Consider the following 14095-nt stretch of genomic DNA (forward strand, 5'->3'; position numbering starts at 1 on the left):
TCGAGTCTCTTTAGGATAGTATCGCATATTGGGCGTGACATCCCGCAAGGAAGAAGAACAAGTCCATGAAGTAGACGAATCAACGAAATCGAACGGGTCCTCACAATCGCAACATAACCGGAGCTATCACTACAAAAAAAGACACATCCGTGACATTTTGGGACGAACGAAATTTTTTTCTATCATACATATGACACTTCTATGACGATAATTGTGACAAAACCCGATATCATCATAGATGTGGTGGGCTCCTACTTCTATGACAAAAAATCATGACAGAAAATGGGATTTTCATCCTGGGCGGGCCGGAGACGCAGCTGCATGACATTCTTTGGGCCGTCCATGACGGAAAAAACCATGGTAGAAGCGAGGGGGAGGAAAATTTCGGGGTGTTGCCGGTTACTGTGGGAGAGCGATGCGCGTTTCTCTTGTACAAGGTACGCGCGTGCGTGCGAGGCGTTGGCTCTAACTGAAGCCGAGCAAGGCTTTGGGCTCTAACTGAACCCGAGCAATTGCACTGCAGGCTACGCGTTACTGAACCCGAGCGATCGATCGATGGCTGTTAACTGAACCCGATGGAGCGATTCCTTCGCTACTGCTGCTAACTGAAGCCGATCGATGCTGCCTCTGGGATGAACAGTGAGTGTTGCGGGGGGGGTGGATGAACAGTGAGCGGTGGCGTTGCCTCTGGATGAACAGGAACCCGTGGTGTGGAGGGTTGGATGAACAGTAGGCGATGGAGGGGTGGCCGTGGAGGGGTGGTTGAACAGGACCCCGTGGTGTGGAGGGTTGGATGAACAGTATATGGTGGAGGGGTGGTTGAAAAATAGCCGGTGGAGTAGCACGCGGTGGAGGCTGGATGAACAGGAGCCCGTGGAGGCTGGAGGAGGTCAACAGTGGAGATGAACAGTATCCCATGGAGTCCCGTTTTGCGGTACGCCACACCCCTCCCCCCCCCCATTTCGACTATAGCGCTCCAACACAAGTCCGTTTCATCCGTTTTGCGGTACGCCACACCCCTCCAGGTCAACATGACCCCCGTTTCGACCGTAGAAGGTCCGTTTCGTCCGTTTTGTGGTACGCCACACCCCTCTCGATCAACAGGACCCCCGTTTCGACCGTAGGAGGTCCGTTTCCTCTGTTTTGCGGTACGCCAGGCCCCTCCCGATCAACATGACCCCGTTTCGAACGTGGCCGGTCGAACACAAGGCCGTTTCCTCCGTTGTGCGGTATGCCAGGCCTCGTTTCCATAGCCTGTTCCGTCCAAGCCCTCCCGATGAACATGACCATGCATTCCGTTCCGACCCAGCCGGTTGGCTCCCCATGAACACGACGACGACCCTATTTCTCCGTTCCGACCCAGACATGTACGTATGCGCGAGTAGGCGTTCGAGACCCTGCCCGTATGTACGTACGTGGTCGTATTTTCTTGCTTGCACCCTCGCCGTTGTACGTACGTGTACATGCTACGTGCGTGCCTCTACTACGACACGTGCGCGCCTCTACTATGACACGTGCGCGCCTCTACATCGACCAGTATATATGTACGTACAAGTTCGCGACCAGAATGACAACGCTACGTACGCTTCCACCAGGTGGGTCCCGACTGTCAGGCAGTTCCTTGCCTGCCAAGATATAGCTGGTGTTCCCTCAAAAAAAAGATGTAGCTGGTGGGTCCCAGCAGTCAGGGGGGCGAATTGTTTTTTTACCCAGACGCACTTCCTTGCGTGCGAAGATGTAGCTGGTGGGTCCCAACAGTTAGGGGGCGAATCATTTTTTTTTTGCCCGGATGCACTTCCTTGCGTGCAAAGATGTAGCTGGTGGGTCCCAATAGTCAGGGGGAAACTTTTTTTCGCGAAATACGGTGGCCCGTCCGGTGGGTCCCCGCTGTCAGGTGGAGGAATCATTATTTTCCGCGTAATAAGGAGGCACTTCCTTGCTGCGGCCGTGGACCCAACTGTCAGCCTCTCCATGTACAGTCCACGTCCGATGGAAGTCGTTCCTTGACCACGTTGACCACGTCGCGCTGAGAGCACCACGGTAGTGGACGACGATGAGGCCGAGGAAGGGGATGACTCGGAGCCGGGGAAGACACAGCAGTGGATGCCCACGCGAAGAGGAGTACGAGGGTTCACTGGTTCGGCTGCGATGTTAGGCTGCTGTCGCTGTAGATTAACAGGGGGTGTGGGTGAGTAGAGGGATGGCCTAGCCAGCGGTGGGAGTAGTAGGGGCGGTGAGGCCTCCGCGGCATCACAATCAGCCACGGGAGGCAGGAGCACGCGGCACGACCGGCGCTGGTTTGGGCGGCTAGAGGAAGAAGACCAGAGGTTGAAGAAGCACTACAACCGTTGGATGAACATCGTACGGTAACAAGAGCTAGAATCGTTCATATTGACTAAGTTCACAAAGCCCTCCGTCTCCGTCAACTTGGTAGGCCCACAAGTCAGCCTCCCAGTATGCTGGGTTCTAGCTGGCAGGGGGAGTATTCATTTTTTTGTGCGTAATAAGGAGGCACTTCCTTGCGTGCAAAGATAGCTGGTGGGTCCGACAAGTTAGCGGGCGGCACGTTTTTTTCGCGAAATACAGAGGCCCTTCTGGTGGGTCCCAGATGTCAGGTGGATGAATCATTATTTTGCGCGTAATGAGACATTTCCTTGTGTGCGGCCGTGGACCCAGCTGTCAGCCTCTCCATGCATAGCCTACTTCCGATGGTGTCGTTTGTTGACCATGTTGACGATGCCGCACCGAGCGCATCCATGGTGGTGGACGACGGCGAGGCCCTGGACAGCAACAAGCCGGAGATGGGAAGACGCGGGAGTAGATTCGCAGACGGAGAGGTGTACGAGGGTTAACTGGTTCTAGTGCGGTGTGGTTCGGCAGTCGTTGGAGAAGAACAGGAGGTGTGGAGGGTTGGAGGGATGGCCTGGCCAATGGTGGACTAGCGCTTCATAGCGAAGCGTGCTAAGCAGAGCTGCTAGCAGCAGGAGGCGGGAGGTGGTCCCGGCGGCGCTGGAGGAAGAAGACGAGAGATTGAAGATGCATGCCGGCCGTTGGATGTAAATCCAACGGCTAACATGTCAGAATCATTTGTTGACTAAATTTACAACGACTTGTGTTGGCTTTGACCTATTGGCCCACATTTCAGCCTCCAAAAATGTGGCACATATTCAACCCATTTTTTCAGAATTTACAGTCTTTTTTTTGCGCGGTAGAATTTACAGTCAATTTGATCTGTTTTTTTGAATTACAGCCATTAGCTCGGCTGGGTGAACAATTAATGTAGCTTTGATGCGGCCCATTTATTTTATTTCCTAAAAAATTACAGGCCATTTGCACTTTATTTAGATACACGATTTTGCTGGGCTGATTCTAATTATAATGTTGGGTTGGGCCAGCAATGTTATCAAAAAATAAAAAAGGGCTAAGCATTTTGTTATAAATATATTTAAATAATAAGTGATATTATTACATTCGTCCTTAAATCTTACCAAGCTTTTGTACACAATCACTAGGATTTTCATGCCAAAACAATCCAGGATTTTATTTGTTAAGAAATTGTTTTTATAAGTTAATAAGATGTGGGATATTGTTTTCTTACATATGTAAGTATCTGTTAAATATATGATGACAATAAAAATAATATATAATAACATATAAAATAATTTAAATATATATAATATAGTTAAAAGGGAAACATAAGTTGTACCTGGCACTCCTATTCTTATATAGAAAAATAGAACCTCGGAGGGGAGGTCCATAGGCCGGTCGATACATGACGGCCCTAAGAAAATACAAATAGGCCCTCCCATCCGAGGTCGTGGGCTGCACATGTTAAAAATGAAAGCCTAGATGGGGCAGCCGAAAACCACGTCCAACACTTGCCAAAACTCCGTCCCTTGTTTTCTCTGTGTTTCGCACACTCAACATTGTGTGGGCATTTTGACTGTGCATCATATGAAGATGTGCTATGCATGAATGTTGATCGGCATGATGTTAACTGGCTGGTAGTTCCATTTTCAACCAGGAATAAAACTTCCAACATGATGTTAACCCTGTTTGAAAAGGCCGTGTTAATATAAATGCTCCGCCTCTCAAAGTTGCAGTTTCTTATCTGAAACTAAACTTGTAGTTTCTTATATGAAACTGAAACTTGCAGTTTTTTCTCGTCTGCACTTTTATACTCCTATGAAACTACATTTTTTTAAGTGCTAAAAATAGATCTCTAGAATTCATAAAATTCTTCATATGCTCAGTAATGCAAATCTGAAATTCAAAAGACATTCATATCTGAAAGTACTCTCAAAATACACAACACAAAACACAATTCACAACCTGCAAATACGGACAACTCTAAGGTCCTCCTGACAATGCACAACCTGCCCGACTATTGGGCTGGGGGGCAGTCCCCTCCTATTCCTCGGCGGCAGACAGCCGCCCCATGAGATGATGTGAACGGCGAGGGAGACGATGGCGGGGAAGCATCGTCGGGCCAACTGCTTTTCTCCTCTTGCAGTTGGGTTCGGTCGACGAAGACTCCACTAGCTCGCTCTGGCAGGACACCCTCACAAACGGCACCCTGTAGATGCTCGATCCTTCAATTTCTGGTGGATGCTCCATCTAGGATCGATACTCCCACCACCGCTCCATCACGATCGGATTCGGTGAATCTGTTTCCTCCATGGCCCAGAGGAGGAGCTCTATGTACTCCAGCGCGACTCCCTCCGGGAGTATCGCCGCCTTTTCGCTCTGTTGCAGATATTTGGCCATGGAAGTCGCCGTCGCTGCTAGTTGGTCCTTGTTGTCAAACCAAGACTGTATCTCCAACATCCTAGCTAGCTTCACAGGGTTGCCATCTGCGATCCCCACGTATCGGTTGTACTCCTCCATTGATCTACTTCTCCATAGCACCTTCACTCGCCGGCGATGGTTTTTGAATGGAAGAGGACAGGAGCGGCACTAGTTTTGGATTAGAACGGGAGAGGAGCGGCGCTGGTTTTGGACTGGAACAGGAGAGGAGGGGTGGTGGTTTTGAAATGGAAGAGGAGAGGAGCGGCACTGGATTTAGATTGGAACAGGAGAGGAGCGGCGGTGGATTTAGATTGGAACAGGAGAAGAGCGGAAGAGTGATGCTGGTCTTGGAAGTATTTTTTTGTTGTTTTGCGTATTTTGGGTCAAAGTTTGACCACGTACTGTATGTGACAAGCAAAATGTGAATGCATGTCACCAAAAATTGTATCGTTTGGTTCGTATCTGAATGTACTTTCAGATTATATTATTTTTGCAACGTATAACATATATTTTATGTGCGAAAATCATGGTCAATTATGACCGAGAATAAAAGGGAGACTAGTTAATGTGGGGTCGCTTTCTTAATTGAAGGGTAAATTGATTTTGATTTTGATCCAGTCATAGCGCGCCGGCCCTCTCGCCCAATCCTAAATCGCTGTCGCACGCTCCTCTCCCTTTTCTCCATTGCAAAACCACCTCCTCTCCTCTCCATCATCTCCATTCCAAAACCACCGTCTCGCCTCTCCCTCTTGTGATCTTCTCCATTGCAAAACCACCTCCTCTCCTATCCATCATCTCCATTCCAAAACCACCTCCTCTCCTCTCCATCATCTCCATTCCAAAACCACCGTCTCGCCTCTCCCTCTTCTGATCTTCTCTCCATTGCAAAACCACCTCCTCTCCTCTCCATCATCTCCATTCCAAAACCACATCCTCTCCTCTCCCTCTTCTCTATTGCAAGAACACCGTCTCTCCTTCCATCTTCCAAAGCTAGCATCGGACCACTCAAAACGACATCTATGGAGAGGATGCAGCAGCGAATCAGGAAGATCGTCGGCGGCGACCAGGCAAAGTTAGCCAGGTTGAAGGAGATCCTTAGTTGGTTTGAAAATGAGTGGGAGATTTCGAGGACGGTGCAGGCCATGTGGCAATGTACATGAAAGAGCGAGACGGCGGCGATGAGGGCGGCGATGTACATGTACTCCTCGGCGGCAGTCACGCCGCAGTCCTCCGAGTTCATCGAGTATCTTCTATGGGCGATGGAGCAGACAAATTCGCCCGAGGCGACAGTCAGGCGGAGGTGGTGGGCATACAGGTCGAAGGTCGAGCACCCAGAGGATAATGAATCGATCCAGTATGGTGTGCCATTCGTGAGCGTGCAGAGCCAGTCGGAGCCACAGGAGTATTCGTTCTCCCACCGCAAGGGGAGGCCAGATGGCGCGACGTCGCTTCCTCGATGTTCTCCACGGTTCCCTCGATGCTCGCCTCATTTCACCGGCGGCGGTAGAGTTTAAGGTAAGCTTCGCACTAACCTAATCTTCCACCTGCTCATGCTTACAATCAGTGTGACAGATGATGAAAATCATGCTTACAATCAGTCTTCGAGTACTATGCCAATCACCCTAAAATAGCTCTGGACCTTTGGGTCAAAGTTGTGACACGATGTACAAATAAAGAAAAATAGATTGGTGCTTCTTTCAGAAAAGAGTACTCCCTAGAAAACTGCCAATATAAGCTACTGGTATTTGGTTAGAGGATTTGCAACCGAGAAAGATCCGTCCACAGAGAGCGCCACACATCCCACTGGTTGTGGTGGATGCCAATGTGTGCATGCAACATGGTTGGTGTCGGTAATTTTTACTTGGCACACCTCGCACTCTGCATATATGCCGGTTCCATACGTACATTTGTGCAGTTCCACCAAAATGCAGCTGAATAACCCTGTTTGCACAGATAATGAAAAAACGTGATTACATTATAGTGGCACTAGTTGATGAAACACACAAAATAAATAGAAGAAAATATTGTGATAGTATCATAGTATGCCATGCTGCGAGGGCGAGATGGGCCCTGCGACGCCTCATACAGTACGCCTCATACTAGACATCGTCCCAAGTCTCCCAGATACACCTTCTGCCAGTGATGAACATCAGTGTACAGCAGTAGTACAAGGAGGCGCCTTGAGACATTCAAATCTCTATTTTTGTACATATCAACTAAAATTAAGCACCCCAGTTTGCAGAAACGCTTAAACATTAACAATGGGACTAGTTGATGGAACATACTTTAACAAAGAGAAGCACTTTCTTTATCTACATTGGAAATGAAATTATAGAGATGACACTCGCTCTATTTAACTGTATTATTACTTCATTTTATCAGTGACACTAGGGTCGAGCAGGTGGCAAACGAGGTGTACCGCGCGTCGCAAGGATGGAGGCCGGGGGTGCTTAGACTGGGATGCTGAAGCTGGCTCTTTCAGTCACCAACATGGATGATTCAATTCATGGGACCTTTTGGTGCAGTTCACCTAAAATGAAGCAATGTCCCGTGAGCTAGCAGCTTCTTCTTCAATTTTTTTAAAGAAAAGGGGTCCAGCCCCATTTCTATTTCCATCAGAAAACGAAACCCACAGAGCTTCTTCTTCATTAGTTGCTATAAAATTGAGCAACATCAAGGTGGGTTGTGAAGCTCCTCGAATGCTCAACTATAATTTGGATATCATTTGTGCAGTTCAACTAAGATCGAGCATGAAATGTATATCTCTGTTTGCACAAAAAAGATGGAAAGGAGGGTGACTAACAAGTAACAAGTGATGAAACATGCATCAAATGAAAAGAAGCATGTTCCTTATCTGAATGGCAATCCTACAAGGACAGTAGCAATTTCTAAAGCAGTGGCATTGCTAGATATTAGTGTGGGCATCAGGATTAACTATGACAACCGTCAAATACAACATTACTTTGGGCACGGGAGAGTAGGCGGACCAGGACAGTTGCATTTCTAACGAAAAGAACCAACTTATCTTAATGGGAAATACTAGCAGGACATGTAAAGAAGTGCCATTGATTCATATTACTGGAGGCATTCCATTGAAAACAACATTGGTTTAACGTGTCCTTACTTTTAATGGTGCAACTCCTACATTTTACCAGTGGCATTACATAAGAGTGGCTCGGGGCAACAAACATCAGAACAGGATATCTGGGTTGGTCCCATTTTTGTTCGATATAGCCACCTTATACTGTGTGAGGCTAGAAAATCTAGTGCTGGACTTACTCTGTTGACTTGTCCCCCAGTCCCCACTTTCTTTCCTTTTTCAACCAATAGATCGGGTTTATATTGAGTTTGTACCGCGTTTCCCTTTATTTCCCTATTAGACTAGAGACCAGTTGGATAGCCAGTCTCAGCTACTTTTTGCCCCCATTATTTCCTGTTTCGACCAAGTCCTAGATTCAGGTAACAAATCCTCCCCCACCCCCACCCCCTTTCTTCCTTGTTTGAACCAAGTAGTACTAGATTCGAGTGCATGAACTAGTTTTACCTCTTAAACGTAAAAAAAATTAGGTGGTTTTCGAACAGCCGATCGATCCTATCTACGAGGGGGCCTGAGAAATAGTAAAAGTTACAAATGCAGCGACATTATGAGCTCGGGAAGTAGAGCAAGGCCGGTTTTGAAGGAAGTTATACCTGATGGTCGCCGGGATGTCGCTAGGTGGGCGGTGAGAGGCCGGATCTGCCCACACTACGGTAGCAAGGAAGAAGGGGTCAGAGGCCCTACCTCGCCTGTGGTGCTTGGGAGAGAACGGCAAGGCAGGCTGATCGGGACGCGCCCAGTATTGGGTAAGAGCTATCGCCGAGGACGACTGCGTGAACATTGCACCTTCTCACCTTCCCCGGCGGAGAGGATCCGGCTGGATCTGTGACCAGCGGTGAGCAGAGAGAGAGAGTGTGTGTCCACCGCTGTCGTGTTTAGATCTGGAGAGGCTGAGATGGTGTGAAGAGAGCAACACTAGCAAGCAAGCGCGGAGGCTCCTGCCTATATAGTGGAGTAGTACTTAGTTTTCTTTTGTCTACCGGAGCCAGCTTGACCTCGTCAATGACTGTCGAGAAGTCTTCATGCACGTGGCCCGGAGGCGCAGTTGTCGTCAATTTGATCTGAAGCATCGGATTATAACATATAACACGAAAAAATGCCACATGACAAGAAATCATAACCTCACTGCCCAAAGGAGACAACATGAATCCCGACGGACAAACTAGACGAGGAACAAAGCTCAAATTAAAGATAAACTCGTAGAAAAGGGGTCCATCGATAGATGTCCTAATTAACATAGCCGACTTGACCTAGATGGCAGCCGAGTAGTCACTGTTCGTGCATGTGCCCCCAATGACTAGCCCAACTCAGTTGTCGTTGTTTAACCCTCGCAGTGATCCGAAGCACGTGACACATAATTTTGCGAGATGACAAGAAACCTTTTTTTAGATTTCTCACCACAACTACAGCCAAGTACAACACATCCTGCACCATATGTAGACGATAGCCAATCCAGGCGTGTCTGCTGGAGACTGGTCACATGCATGGACGAACTGATCTTCCGTGTCTTGCACGGATCGTCCAGGCACCAACGTAGTACAACACTTCTCTAGTACTATCACTCACCTCCCTCTTCTATTAAGTCACCCGACTTGCGGGGCCGGGGAGTGTGCCTATGGTCGATTCTCAATTGTGGTCCCACATGTATGTGCGAACGCAATATGACGCGCGTTCCATTTGGAGTGCAGCGTGCCAGACCGACCGACCGTCTGGGGTGCGACGCGAACGCGACGTGCGTGTTGTATACTCCGTACATGTGTACCACCGTTTTCTAGATGCTTTGCTCCATGGCGCGGGCGCAATCCATGGATACAAAATTAGTATACTGTATACTATTTAAAAGTCGAGGGCGGGGCTTTTCCTGCCCGGTAGGCGGCGGGACAGTTCCGCCTAGTCGGTTCGACAGAGACGCGAGAAGAAGAGGGAGTAGGCTGCTACAAACGTAGGGTTGTGTGATTTGACAGCGAGTTACTGCTGGACAGGTGGGGCCCCGTGATTTGACTTGCCATTATCATTTTAACTGCGGCGCTACGACCAGCGTGAGTCTCTTGATTCCTGACCACCTCCATACAGTTGCCTCTCCCAATGCTCCACCATGTAGTAGTAGAGGCTGGCTCTTGCATGAGAGCCCACTTCTCCAATTTTTTCCTTGCCTCTTTCCTCCACATATGCAAAAATGCCATGTAAAGCGCACTATTGTACTTACTTGCTCCTACAGGTGCTTAAGCTTGCCACATAGGCATAAAGTTCGATGTGGCAAGTTAATCAAGAAGAGAGAGACTAGTTTGGTGACCCAAGGAAGAAACGGTGCTAAGCGCGTGTACCTAGGTGAAAAGACAATTTTGAGTCTATAGCTAATTAAATGGAGCAAACTTAGCAACACCATTTCATTGGAAGAGGTCACTCCTTGGCAAATGCAATAAATACTAGTACTCCATGTGTCCCATTATATAAGAACGTGTTTGACACTACACTAGCTAGTGTCAAAAACGTTCTTATATTATGGGACGGAGGGAGTACGAAGAAAGAGATAGAGAGGAGTAAAAAAATACACTTATAGCCAACCTTGTTGTAGTATGAGTGACTAAGTGATGACTATGTATGACATGCCAACATCAGATAGCCTAATGCACCGTGTTAAATCTCCAAGGGCGCGACCACGCGAGCGACGCGACGGTCATGGTAGGCGCGACCATGATATGAGCTGCTGGCAGCCCTTGGATCTGAGATCAAACGGTCGCATGCTAAGTTGCTGAAAATTTTAAAAATAACCCTCCAGGATAGGATATTCACCCATAGGTCTAGAATCACACCATGCAACCGTTCGATCTCAGATCCAAGGGCTCTCGGAAGCCCGTATCATGGGAGAATGGAAAGCCACTACCCTGCCATTCGCACGATGGAAGTTCGCTCCTACTCTTTCCCGCACGTCCTTTAATACTACGGCGGTTCGCTCCTAGTCGTCCCATCCATTCACATTACGGCAGTTCCACTAATCCTAACCCTCCTCCCAAATCCATGGCGTCCCAAATCTCCCCGATCGGCGGTGAGTACAAGGTTAGAACCATCACCGATGATGAGTTCGACGTCATCTACACCCGTACTTCCGTGACGGTGAAAGGATGCCTTTCTCGCTTCAGACGCATGTTCGAGAACTCACATGATGAGTGGGTCGCTGGGCTAGATGTTGAGTACACCACAGTCGTGGGACGAGAGAAGGATCTAAAGGACGAAGAGAGGAAGAAGCCCCCCGTGATCCAGGTTTGCTTATATAACGTTTGCTTGGTCTACCACATATGCCATGCCGACGTTGAGTGCCAGGATTTAAGAACTTCCTCGAGGACAAAACAGTCAAATTCGTTACTGTAGACTTTAAGAATGACAAAGAAGTCTTGCATCGGATAGGCCTCGTTGTAGGCAACCCCTTGGACCTCCAGAAGAATTGGCTGGTGTCCTCTCGTCAGCCCTCAATGCTGACCCTGGCAGGAGCCATGGTTCATCCTTCGTCCCACAAACTGGAGAAACCTCATTACACGTTTCATCGTCATGCATGGCAGCGAAATGTACTAGATATAAACCACATCCAGTATGCTGCAATGGATGGCTACCTTTGTTTCAATATCTACAAGGGTTGGATGAAGAGCAACAGCCAAGTTGGCGGTTCAAGCAAAGAAGTATCGGCCAAGAGGAAGAGGGACAAGGACGAAGTCGAGGACGTGGACGAGGACTCCGTGTAAGGTGGCATTGTCGTTGCTCATGGTGGTTCTAAACTTCTAATGCAGTGTCTACCGGATTAGTTGCATAGTTTAATTTTAGGTGTGCTTAGTTTAATTTGAGGGGTATGTTGTGCTGAGCCCCCAGCAGAACTATGTTATGTTTCTTCTCGTTACTTTAACTCTTCAGTATGTACATACTAGTACTAGTGTTTCTTTAATAGAATTTAGCACCCCAATTAAACACGTACTAGCTTTTTTAATAGTACTATATGCATAATTTGGCGACGAGTGCTCTCTATATGTACCACCTTTTTTAAAAAAAAACAATTTTTGCTCCATGGCGCAATCCATCGATAGTGTAGTACTACTGTACAAAAGTATACATTTTTCAAAAGGCTAGCGTACTATTCATCACATATATATATATAGCCAGTTAAATTCTCAACCTAGAACGACGTGCATGCCATGTAGTAAACCGATCCGGAGGAAGTATAGTAAAAATGAGGTGATTTTACCCAGCGATCGGGGGGAGCATGGCCTGTCATGCGGTCCCATGTGTCATGATGTACCAAGGCGATGTGCGTGTCCCTCTTGAGGCAGAAGCAATACTAGTACGTGGTTTGAGATGATGTCAAACCGAAGTGTGAAATAATGGTTGCTTCATCCGTCTAGGAACGTGCGGCATTGTGATTTGACGTCTCATTGCTCATTACTAACACTGGGCCGATACGAGTGGGGTGTGTCCCCCTGCTGTTCTGCACTGTTATTTGGTGCTTGACACGTTGACCCGGTTGCACATGAGATGACCCCCACATCCTTTGTCAAAATAAACAACACCCCGATCAATGCATTTCACTCTTCCGTGCAACGGACGGGCACCTTACTTGCTCATACAGGTGCTTAAGCTTGCCACATAGGCATAAAGTCTGATGTGGCAAGTTAATCAAGAAGAGAGAGACTAGTTTGGTGACCCAAGGAAGAAACGGTGCTAAGCGCGTGTACCTAGGTGAAAAGACAATTTTGAGTCTATAGCTAATTAAATGAAGCAAACTTAGCAACACCATTTCATTGGAAGAGGTCACTCCTTGGCAAATGCAATAAATACTAGTACTCCTTGTGTCCCATAATATAAGAACGTTTTTGGCACTACACTAGTGTCAAAAACGTTCTTATATTATGGGACGGAGGGAGTACGAAGAAAGAGATAGAGAGGAATAAAAAATACACTTATAGCCAACCTTATAGCCAACCTTGTTGTAGTATCAGTGAATAAGTGATGACTATGTATGACATGCCAACATCAGATAGCCTAATGCACCGTGTTAAATCTCCAAGGGCGCGACCGCGCGAGCGATGCGACGGTCATGGTAGGCGCGACCATGATACGGGCTGCTGGCATCCCTTGGATCTGAGATCAAACGGTCGCATGCTAAGTTGCTGAAAATTTGCAAAATAACCCTCCAGGATAGGATATTCACCCATTGGTCTAGAATCACGCCATGCAACCGTTCAATCTCCGGTCCAAGGGCTCTCGGAAGCCCGTATCATGGAAGAATGGAAAGCCACTACCCTGCCATTCGCACGTTGGCAGTTCGCTCCTACTCGTCCCCGCACGACCTTTAATACTACGACGGTTCGCTCCTAGTCGTCCCGTCCATTCACATTACGGCAGTTCCACTAATCCTAACCCTCCTCCCAAATCCATGGCGTCCCAAATCTCCCCGATCGGCGGTGAGTACAAGGTTAGAACCATCACCGGCGATGAGTTCTACGTCATCTACACCTGTTCTTCCACGACGGTGAAAGGATGCCTTTCTCGCTTCAGACGCATGTTCGGAGACTCACATGATGAGTGGGTCGCCGGGCTAGATGTTGAGTACACCACAGTCGTGGGACGAGAGAAGGATCTAAAGGACAAAGAGAGGAAGAAGCCTGCCGTGATCCAGGTTTGTGTGCATGACTTATGCTTGGTCTACCACATATGCCATGCCGACGTTGAGTGCCAGGATTTTAAGGACTTCCTCGAGAGCAACCTAGTCAAATTCGTTACTGTAGATTTTGGTAACGACAAAGAAGTCCTGCGTCGGATAGGCCTCGTTGTAGGAAACACCTTCGACCTCCAAAAGAATCGGCTGGTGTCCTCTCATTAGCCTTCAATGCTAACCCTGGCAGGAGCCATGGTTCATCCTTCATACGGTAAACTGGAGAAACCTCCATACACGTTTCATCACCATGCATGGCAGCGGAATGTACTAGATATAGACCACATCCAGTACGCTGCAATGGATGGCTACCTTTGTTTTAATATCTACAAGGGTTGGATGAAGAGCAATAGCCAAGTTGGTGGTTCAAGCAAAGAATTATCGGACAAGAGGAAGTGGGACAAGGACCAAGTCGAGGACGTGGACGAGGACTCCGAGTAAGGTGGCAGTGTCGTTGCTCTTGGTGGTTCTAATGCAGTGTCTACCGGAATAGTTGCAAAGTTTAATTTCAG

Source organism: Triticum dicoccoides, chromosome 3B (genome assembly GCF_002162155.2).
Source record: "Triticum dicoccoides isolate Atlit2015 ecotype Zavitan chromosome 3B, WEW_v2.0, whole genome shotgun sequence".
In the NCBI taxonomy this organism is placed as follows: Eukaryota; Viridiplantae; Streptophyta; class Magnoliopsida; order Poales; family Poaceae; genus Triticum; species Triticum dicoccoides.